Source organism: Papaver somniferum, chromosome 6 (assembly GCF_003573695.1).
Source record: "Papaver somniferum cultivar HN1 chromosome 6, ASM357369v1, whole genome shotgun sequence".
Classification (NCBI taxonomy): Eukaryota; Viridiplantae; Streptophyta; class Magnoliopsida; order Ranunculales; family Papaveraceae; genus Papaver; species Papaver somniferum.
This window is the reverse complement of record NC_039363.1, coordinates 97,737,015-97,748,853: the sequence shown is the minus strand read 5'-3', so window position 1 is coordinate 97,748,853 and position 11,839 is coordinate 97,737,015. Positions and strand designations below refer to the sequence as shown.

The following is an 11,839-nucleotide window of genomic DNA, read 5'->3' as shown; positions in this document are numbered from 1 at the left end:
CAATGTTATACTCGAGGTTAAGTTATCCCAGGCATTGCATCTCTCATCAATGAAAAAACATTTACAAATTCACTTCAGAATGAATTTACCCTAGGTGTGCATCTCTTTCTTTTTTTTCCTATTCCTCTCAATGAATTCTCTCTGGCAAAAAATTCTCTTTCCTAAATTTGTAATATTAAGGAAAACAAAAACTCTTTCATGTTGAAGTAACACACTAGTTTTTCTACTATCAGGAATAGAATCTTAAACGACTAGTGTTTTTTCCCCTAGGATCAATTGGTAGAAAGTGGAACTGCCACTCCTCTAGCCGAACATTACCAAGATGCAAACCACTAGACATCCAATCCTCCTAAAACATCTTCAAGAGATGATTGCCAACTAAATTATTCCTTTCCGAAGATGGATGGACCCAAAAATTCCAACTGACAGAACCAACCATGATCCAAAGTAACCTTCAATTGCACCGCCAATATCTATTTGTTCCATTCTAATAGGACAGCATCCAAGCCAATTCTACAGTATGTGCGAATCTTCTAGGTTCAACTCTGAAGTTTAGGGTTATTGAAATTTGAAGAACTATCAAAACTAACTCTAGACCTAACCCTTCATAACTCAACTCACCTAACGCACATGTTCAATTTTGTTTAATTGTAAGTTCGTTACAAATTTGATTTCTTTCTTACAAAAACCTCCACCTAAGAATTCACAAATCTTAATAGATACATTGAGCTTAAATCAGTTCACCTACAATCTTTCTAACTAGAAACTTAAACATAAGTCACTCTTAAACTAAAAACAAATTAAAAGGAATATTGAAGGAATGAATAATTAGAGCACAAAGGAAATCAAGCAAGCACCTGAGGATGGTTGTCGACAAGGAACCATTGTATCCATATAAACCTCCGACCCAACATAAATGACGTAGCCTATTGCATGTAACACGAAGCATGTTGCCGCAAGATTGAAGATACTGGAAATAGGGGTTAAACCCTTTTTTATCACATCTTTCCATGACAAATTGATATCCCTCATGCCGTCAACCGCGTTCTTCCTGGTAGAATCCATAATATTATCGTCTGATCGATCAAAAAGAAAAAAAAGTATTATCGTCTGCTTAACCCTCTAACCCTAGAATTTTCGATGCGATTTCAGAAATTGCAGAGGAAAACGATGAGCTGCGTTTATTTCTTCTTCCTCGGTTTTGTCTTTCGGCCTTTTGGCTTGCCTGTTTGTTGGCGCAACAACCTGTTAAATCACATCCGTAGTTATAGTTATGGGGTTACCTAAATGTGTGTACTGTGCCACAACTTGCTAAACCACATCCGTAGTTATAGCTATGGGCTAATTAAGCGTAGAAACACCGCTTGTGCGGGCCCGCCAATTCCTTTGAGTTTCATTCTTGCGAAAGGACTCCCCAGACGGGATACTTAACGCGTTAGCTACAGCATTGCATGGGTCGATACGCACGGCGCCTAGTATCCATCGTTTACGGCTAGGATTACTGGGGTATCTAATCCCATAAGAACTTCTGATTATGAATAAAAAACAGATTCAAGTGGTTGGTTAGATCTCTACAGAACAAATTAAGACAAAGTCTTTTTACCTTGCTATATATAAAAGAGTCTGAATATTGATACAATTTATCTCATTCTTCTTTGTAGTACGGTACGTAACTTCAGTATATTTTTTTCGTTTATCGTTTAGTTCAGTCCTAATTTAATTTTATTCTGTAAATAAAAAAATGAGTTTTTATTTCTCGTTACCGAGGGCCTCGTTTCAAAAAATAAGCCGTCTGGGGGCTTTACCGGGACTAACTAGTAAAAGTCCAAAAGTCGTAAATGATCTTAGAAATCAATCGCGTTCTGGGAAAAAGTCTGAATATCGTATTCGTCTATAAGAAAAACAAAAATTGTGGTTTCATTATGGTCTGGCAGAGCGACAATTTCTTAAATATGTTCGTATCGCCGGAAAAGCCAACGGGTCAACTGGTCAAGTTTTACTACAATTACTTGAAATGCGTTTGGATAACATACTTTTTCGATTGGGTATGGCTTCGACCATTCCTGGAGCTCGGCAATTAGTTAACCATAGACATATTTTAGTTAATGGACATATAATAGATATACCAAGTTAGCGCTGCAAACCCCGAGATATTATTACGACGAGGGATGAAAAAAATCTAAAGATCTGATTCAAAATTATCTTGATTCATCCTCCCATGAAGAATTCCCAAAACATTTGACTCTTCATTCATCCCAATATAAAGGGTTAGTCAATCAAATAATAGATAGTAAGTAGGTCTCCTTGAAAATAAACGAATTGCTAGTCGTAGAATATTATTCCCGTCAGACTTGAACCTAACTCAAATAGCAAGGCAAGGATTCGGAGAATTTTTGCCCCCTTTTCGCCAAAGTAAATTAACCGAAGCTAAGGGGTGTGATCCGGATATTTTTCCCATTTCATGTATCATAAATGGATCCACGTGGATATTTTTATGTCTTGGCTACCCTTTATCAGTATTTTTCGTACCATCCCAATTAGAAATAGAGAATTCATTTCAAGAAAGGTCTACCTCTTGGAATAATCTTATTCCTTGTTTGTTTGTTATTTGATCCATTGTGGTCAATAACGGTCTTGAATTAGGCAAAGGTATGGAAAGAAAGGGATTCAAACCCTCGGTAAACAAAATCCAGCATAGCAGTTCCAATGCTACGCCTTCAACCACTACGCCATCTCTCCTACAAAATTTTATGATTATGACCCAAAAATCGGGTGAATAGTGAGCTATTCATATTTATTTTTGCAGTATCGGTACCACCAACCGATTATAACAATTCAAAATGTGAAAACGGATGGGGTGGTATTTTGATCATAGAACGATTATTCTATTCTTTTTTCTTCTTTGAATCATAATCCAATAAAAAACTTCTCGAGTTATCATAATCTGTAGGAAATATTAATTTCATGTTTAGAACGAGTCTTTTTTTATGTTATTTTCTCTTGTACAGTTCCTTTGTTTGTGGGATTCTTTTCCCATGCGAGGTAATGAGAAGAATTATAGAATGGATTGCGATCTATGCCTAGATACGGATAAATGGAAATTTATTGATAAGACGTCTTCAATTGTGGCCAATATCTTATTACGCATAATTCCGACAACTTCCGGAAAAAATTAAAGAGGCATTTACCTATTATAGAGATTGTGTGATTTGATTCTATTTAGTGTTCTCCTTCTTACGAGTAAAGGCATGTAGGGTTGGATTCGGTATAAAAGAAACGTGTTTATTGAAATAAACCTTAAAAAAATCTACGCTTCTTGAAGGTGAAGTTTTGAAATAGAACAATTCCTTCTATTGTGTATCCCCAATTGATGCAGCCTCAGATGCTTCAATTTTCTAATCTAGTATTGAACGAAAGGTTACACCTATAGGTTATTTCTGTATTAGAGGTCAATCCTACTCCATCAGTACTAACCAATAAGTTGCATAGGGGAAGAAGCACTACACCTAGGAATCAACAAAAAAAACTTTGTTATAAATTATCCCTTTCCTTATCGGGATCGGAACTAACAAGAATGGTTGGGACAACAAACATCCATCTCGTTTGTACTTTGGATACCTATATAACCATCAAAGACTGTTGAAGTGACTAATTCCTGAAAATAGGGGGTGTTGAGGACAAAGAAATTGTTGGAGTCACCTTTTATATCTAGCAACAACACAATTAATGTTAAGAAAAGACCTCTTGCGGGAAGGATGACTAGAGATTTCTTGTAAAAACACTATTCCCTATCAGTTCATAATGAGAATATTTCGATATTCTTTTGGTTCCATGGATTATTAATATTCATTATGCACAGAAGGGAGGAGTCGTATGAGATGAAAATCTCACATACGGTTCTGAACGGGGATTCTTTGAATAGAATGAACGACCGCAGCGGATGTCATTCTATGCGGAAGCTTTACAGAATTATGCGGATGTCATTCAATCCGAAGAAAATTATGCGGAAGCTTTACAGAACTATTATGAAGCTATGATACTAGAAATTGATCCCTATGATCGAAGTTATATAATGTATAACATAGGCCTTATCCACACAAATAACGGAGGACATACAAAAGCTTTGGAATATTATTTCCGGGCACTAGAACGAAATCCATTCTAACCACAAGCTTTTAATAATATGGTTGTGATCTGTCATTGCGTGCGACTATCTCCACTATAAAAAGAGGGAAAGAAAGATAAAATACGCTAGTAAATACTAGAGGATAGGCTTTATACATATGTATCGTACAAAGCAACAATTTTTATTAACTATAGAAAAGAAATAGACTTCATAAAAGCAAAATAAATGAAGAAATTGATATGCCTATAGTACTATATTTTATGGATAGATAAAAGATATAATTGATAGAGGAAGCGTCATAAAGATCAATTAGTGAAATTTTTGGCTGACACAATAAAAAAAAACTGCTTACTTATGTCATGATATGAGATATAAGTTATTTGATTTACGTTTAGTCTCATATTTCCCAAGCTTTGGATGATCTAGTCCTCCCCTCCCAAGTTCATTACTCGCTAATCCAAAAATCCCCCGGTTAGACAATGTGGTCCAGAATTGTAACGAGTTAGTCCAAACAAGGTCGATTCTAAATTTCCTAGTGCCAAAATTACCTTTCCTTTCAAAGTTGTGTATATGAACGAGTTTTTTTCTTTCAAGATCTCATATTTTGAATTAGCAGAGATTCATAAAAAGAGAGACCAAGAGAGATTTTAGAGGCGATTTTGTTGGATGAAGTCGTTTCTTCATCAGATTTCGATCTCATGTTAGTTTTTGAACAATTATCTTTTGTTCGATTTTTTTTTTAGATTTTTTTTGAACGTATGATATGAAATCGATTTGGTGTTTCATCTTTTGTTCGATCTTTTTTATTTCTGGTTTTTATTTTGATTTTGTTATTTGTTAGGTTTTGATTTTCATGCAACTCTTTTGATTTCTGTTTTAGATTGAGATTTTTTATCTTTTTGATTCTTTTTGGATCTATGATGTGAAATCGATTCGATCTTTGATCTGTGATATTTTACTTTTTTATCTATGTGCTTTATTAACACACTAAAAGTTTTTCATGGTTTTTAATTGATAGAGTAACTTCTTTTATTTTTTGATTATATAGAATTGTACTTTTTGTATACTGTAATGTTTCGATTTATGGTGATTTTAAGGCTGATTCAAAAAATTACTTCTTTGATATATTTAAATGTGATTCAGATCTACTGATTTTAAATCTTTTTGATAGTTGATCCAATTTTGATATCTTTTCATATGTGTGCTGGTTGATCCTAAGAATAGTTATTTGAGATCTTTTATATGTGATTCAGATCTTTGATGTCTTCATCTCTGTGTCTTTTCATATATGTTTATAATCAACTATTTCTAAGAAGTTTAATGTTTACACTATCTTGAATTATGGTGAGCATTTGACCTTATTTGGTAGATGTGTATATTTTTGTACTATGAAATTCTTTGTGATGAATGCATGGATTGTATTTTCTGAATCAATGCTCTATTCTGTTATTTTTTGTAGATGTTTACATACTTGTACACTACTATTCCTAATAATGAATGTGTGGCCTGTTTTTTTGGTATAGATGGTAGATTTTTTTTTTGTTCTATGGATGTATACACGTTTGTACACTGGAATGCTCTGTGGTGAATATATTGCCTGTCATGTGGGTATGGATCCATATTTTGTTAGATTTTCATAGAGGTGTATATGTTTGCATACTAGTGTTAGAGCATTGATTGGTCGAACTCACAAGTGTTGTTATCTCAAGCTTGTTGTCGAATTTATATCTTGATTTCTAATCTACATTTAGTCAGTCTCAGATTAGGATAGAAGTGTGTAGTTGAGAATTTAATATCACTGCATTTTACCGTTTGAAGGAGAAGATCAACATGAGCTTTGGAGAACTTCAATATCAAAAGGTAAGTGAAGACTGAACAACCTATTTCTCAAGTTTTCACCTTTCTATTTATGAGACATTGTCGCATGACTAAATTAGACAATACACGCATAACAGAAATTTCGAGTCAAGATTGTCTTGAACATCTTCTCGAAATATGATTATTTATGCTTAAAAACATTTGTTCATACTTGATGAAGTTGGTTTAGAACAATTTATTGTTTATAACCTAATTATGATTCAAGATTTAATAATTTGAAAATAGTCTAGAACAGTGAGATGTGTCATTGATGTTATTCGAAAATGTTTCGAATTGATTGTTAGAAAGATATAGAACTACTGTTAATCTGTATATAGGATAATCTGCATACCATTTCATATACTAGGAAAACTGTTATAAGTCTGGAGTCGCAGTACATGTACCCAGTACAAGTACCGACATAGCTATAGTTCGGCAGCGACTTTGTGGTACGCATACTCGGTATCCATACCATAAAAAGTCTGTGACTCATGAACCAAGAACGGTACGCATACGCATTATGAAAACCGGAAAAGATATGTTGGTTTTAATATCGAAAACGGTACGCATACCTGGTATGCAAACCATAAAAGATTTGTGAGTTCCTGAACTCGTATTTTATCTTAAGGGTATCCATACCAGTACACGTACCATGACAAAGAACATTCACAAACAGGCACAGTACACGTACTTACCCTGCTGAATATTTTCAGACTCTCACCGTTTCTATTATAGTTGCTAGGCATAAAGATGGAATTATAGCAACTCTATTATATGGCAAGGAATAGGTTTAGTACCTCTCTAATGGCTATTTATAGCAGTAACTTTCCTTACCATCAAAGGAACTCAAAACCAATCTACTGCCTGATAGCCGACGGCTTGGACTCTTCTTTTCCGCCTTAGAAGAAGACTCTAGTATATGGATATGGCTCTCCAGTTTAAACCCGTATGAATATGGGTATGTGGGACACAAATCAAACATTCTCGCACTTGGCCCATATGACCCATACAAAACTGATATATCCATCAAGGGTTTGATATGAAACAGTTATGCGCGCAGCCTATAATGAGAGTTTAATCCATTGCAATAAGTCATAATATCATTGTTTCGCAATGCACTAATGCAAGTCATTGCGGTTATATATATCATTTAACGACATACTCCCTTTCATGTACTATAACATTAGTACACTACAAAATAATGAAAACATAAGTTTTTCTCATTTCATAAGGCTACATCTCATAAGAGCCTTAATAGCATCAATTCAAATAACCAAAAGATTCCTATAATTTTCATTCCATCAAATCAATAATTATCTGCACATATGTAATAATAGGAATGCGGAAAAAACACATTACATGAGGTCTCAAAATGTGTCGTGGAAAGCAATACTTCATCCATACCTTAACTGTTATAAGGGGCCAATACATTACGATGCAATTTATTCTTCAAGGCATCAAGTGGCGAACCACCCTTTATTGATGTATATACACATACAAGTTTTGCACATGTATTTCCACATCAACACGTTGTTTACAAAATTCTCTTTCTGTACAATGGGAAAATCTATTTTCATATGTTTATTAGCATATAAAATTTCACCATTTATTTCTTAAGAGAAAGAGATTGTTGTGCACAATAAATACTCACTACTTGGCTATAATGTCGACGTAATCCAAGTTTTGAGATAAAGTTGCACAACCTTAAATTGCGGCATTATCATATACCACATATTCAGACTCGAAGCAATTATACTTTCTTTATGCTTGATTTTGTTAGATCCCCAATTAGCATAAAGTCGTATCACATAATGACTCTATGAATCATGAGCTCGAAATGAGTCAGAATAGTTAACCACCTTCAAAAAAATCAATTATACGAAGGTATATAAATTTACTTCAATATTCTATAATAAATTATATTCTTGGGTTACTTTGGCAACAACCAAGAATGCTTATTACATAATTCCATAATTTCATGTAAAACGCACTATACATGAATTCTCAATTGTGGAAGCATAAGGTATTCCTTGCATTTTCTTGAGATTTCTAGACTTTCATTTCATAAGACTGAGATTTGTTACTCTTATGTGTAATTTCAACACTAGCAGAGCAACTGCCCATGTCATAAGTCTAAGAACTTTCCTTTACTGAGATGCTTTTTCTTGCATTAATGGAAAGTTCATCTCATCTATTCAAAAGTTCTTTATAGAGGGTTTTCACCAAGATCTTCAACAAAATTAGTGACTAGCGTGTCATCAACATACAAATCAACATATATGTACTTGCTCCCACTGATCTTCAGATTCATAACTTGAGTGAGAAAGAGTTTTCTCAAATCTGAAGGTTAATTACTATTAAGATGGGTCTTTAAAGTACCATATACTGATACCTTAAGATGACATACTAAAAGTCCAGTTTCCTTTCAAAGAAACCCTTTCAGTTCCTTTACCTTTACCCTCCAAGTTTCAATTAGACATTATTGTTCCAACATTTGTTTGATGAAGCTCCAAACAGTTATGAGTCATCAAATTCAGTAATACTAGACCGAACACTTGTTTGATCCAATAATTCAGTACCCGAAGATATACCATATTATCAGAAGAAACATCAAATTTCTTTTCTTTCTGAAGTTTGAGTAGCTCATCTACTTGTGGTTCTTCATATATTGGATCACATCAAATCATCATGGGAATAATAATTTAATTATTGAAACTAATTTTCATAGTTTACAACTCCCACTAGATTAACACTAATCAAGTGTCATAGTTTGGATAATTCTTGTACTACCATGAAGTCAATATACATGCCCATTAGATTAGTAGTGTTTATTAATCCAATTCCTTCATGCATGTAGAAAACTCTAGATTTTGTTGCTTACCCTAATCCTCTGAAACTAGGTTTCCATCCACTCAAAAACTGATGAAGAACTTACTGGAAACTAAGTTTATGAAGCGTGCAACGGTTTAATGAGTTTTCACATACAAAGTTGATGGGAAAGTACTAATCATTTCTAGTACAACAACATAATCACATGTAACATGAACAATTATGTACCTTGAGCATTGTACATTACACACAACACAACAATTATAGGAATCTTTTGGTTATTTGAATAAAGATGATTAGTTTTAGGTAGCACGCTAAAGGTCACCTTCTATCATGAAATGCGATAAGAGTGGGAGTATGCATAAGCATACTGAACGATGTTATTGCATCTTAGCCACATTATTGATGCAGTGGCAGAGTGACGTTTCCTTGTTATTTTGGACTAAATAATGGTTTGCTTGTAGAGAAAGCAAGATTTAAGAAACAAGAAAATGTGTTTGCAAAATGTTGCGATTTCATGATTTCTTGAGATTTTTTAATAACCGTTAAGGAATTTCGGTAAACTATATTACATCATATTCATCAATAACTTTCACATTATAGTCACATATGTTTAATAGTTAGCTACGTAACAAACATACATGGATGGTAGTGTTTGTTATCGGAGCTTGAAAGCTTATCAGATGGAAAAGTGAAAGTAGTAAGTTCTGATGAAATGATGAAAATATGTTTTGGAAAATATGACGAGCTAAAAGATAACTTTCTCGTTCTATAGCCGAATTCCTAGAAGTTTTGTATTGTGTGAAATGCACAATGCTTAAGATACAAAGTCGTTCCTTTAAATGTAGTTGTGCCACTATGTTGGACATGGTTAAAACATGCACGTTATGTTGTGGGTGAAAACTCATAAAACCATTGCTTATATCATAAACTTTGATTATACAACACCAACATTATTTGATTCCAAATTTCCAGTAAGTTTCTCTCAAGAACCTTATCAGTCTTCGAGTGAATGGAAATCTAGTTTAAGATGATTAGGTTGAGCAACCAATGTTATATTTTCCACCTGATTGAAATAATTGGATTAATAAAGTCTAATAATCCAAAGGGTATGTATATCTATGTCCTGATTATAACACAAGAATTGTTAAGACCGGAGACACTTGATTAATGGTTAGCATAAGAATTATTTGCATGAGATAATCAACATTTGAACAACTCTCTAAAAATACTATCTATTCATTTTTGATCATATGTGTGATTCAAGAAAAGACTTAAAGTGTTATATGAAAATGGATAAGCATATAGTTCGATTGGATAGTCTCGGCTAACCTACATGAATAGGTCATTGTACACGGTTCAGTTACTGTCCATCCTAACATAGTTTATATTCTACTATGTTAATCTCAAGTCAAGTTTTTCATCTAACGGTGATTATTGATCGTTTGGTTCCAACGCTATCTTAGCTTAAATCTAAAGAAACCTTGATCTTGAAAGTTTATAAAAGAAAAACCTCTAACAACTGGGATCTTTGAATCCTTGACACTATTCATGTGTGTCCTAGTTGTAAACTAGAGTCAGCCTCTCCTTAAAACCCTTCTAAGGTTTAGCGACTAAAAGGATCAACTTCACTTGGGTATTCGTGAAGCCAAGTCCAACTATCTTTGTCTTAATAATTCGAGTATCCCGATATTGTTTTGATTGTTGAGTTGCTCAAACAAACATGATAAATAGAAATCAAAAAGTATCTTCGTCTCGGACTTTGTGATTCCACAAGTTTCGACTTGTGAGGTGAATAATAATCTAGGCTGATATTCGGGAGTCATAAGACCGGATTATGAGGTTTGCTGGACATTTTCTATTGCAATCGATTCCCTACCTCACCTTGATCCTTGATCAGAACAAAAATCACAAATAGGCTTATATATGTGGGAGGAAGATTGGTTTAAAGTCTTCAATTGCGTTGAAGCAACTCTTAGGATATAAAGGATGTTATCTAAGGGAATCATTTGCACGGAGTCATGCTGGGATTTAATAGGCGTAAGGAGAGTGAATGTAACTGAATTCATGTGTAGGTTTAATTCGGTATCAACTACATTCCAATCTGAATTTCTGATAGTAGGGTAGAGTGTCTGTAGAGGTTTAATACAGTTTGGTGTTCAAGTATGGTCTAGGTCCCGGGGTTAGTCTGTATTTGCGGTTTCCTCGTTAACAAAATTCTGGTGTCTTTGTTATTTCTTTTTCCGCATTATATTGTTTATCTTCATAATTGAAATATCATAGGTTGTACGTTAATCAATCAAAGTAGCTACATCCATCCTTGTTTGTTGGATACGACTTGATTGATTTTGGATGTTGACCTTTGGAATCGTCTAAGTACTCTCACACATAATCAGGTTCACAGACTTGCTTCTGTAAACTTTCTGATTTTGATAGAAAGAGATATAAGATCTTCATATAATTCCTTTATTGAGATTCATTAAGTTGAACTCTCGGAATTGTACTCGAGTTTAGTCCATACAAATTGCCTAAGAAAAAATTGGTGGTGTATTTTGGTACCCCCACGTTTTCAACTAGTATGCTCTATGATGAACGGATGGTCTGTCATGTGGGTATAGATGCTAGAATTTGTTAGGTTTTTGTGGAGGTGTAGATATTTGTACACTAGTATATGTTTCATTTTATATACCATGTGCACTTTTAATATACATCGTATATGTTTTTTATATATGCTTTTATAATATGAAGGGTATCAACCATGTTTGGGAAGGTTGTGTATGCTATTTTGAATCATGGTGAGTATTCGGCTATATTTTTAGCAGATGTCTACATATTTGTATACTGAAATTGTTATTTTTTTTGTAGATGCGCATATACTTGTACACTAGTATGCATAATGATGTTTGCATGGCCTTTTTTGTGGATGTGGATGCTAGTTTTTGCTACTTATTCTGTAGATGTGTACATGCTTATACACCAAAATGCTCTATGATGAATATATGGTATGTCATATGGGAATGGATGATA

General features: G+C 33.9%; 1 pseudogene; it reads left to right on the top strand.

Moving 5' to 3' along the window:
- The first annotated feature begins 2,651 nt into the window (after positions 1-2,651).
- On the top strand, positions 2,652-3,652 carry LOC113291172 (annotated as a pseudogene).
- Positions 3,653-11,839: the final 8,187 nt, after the last annotated feature.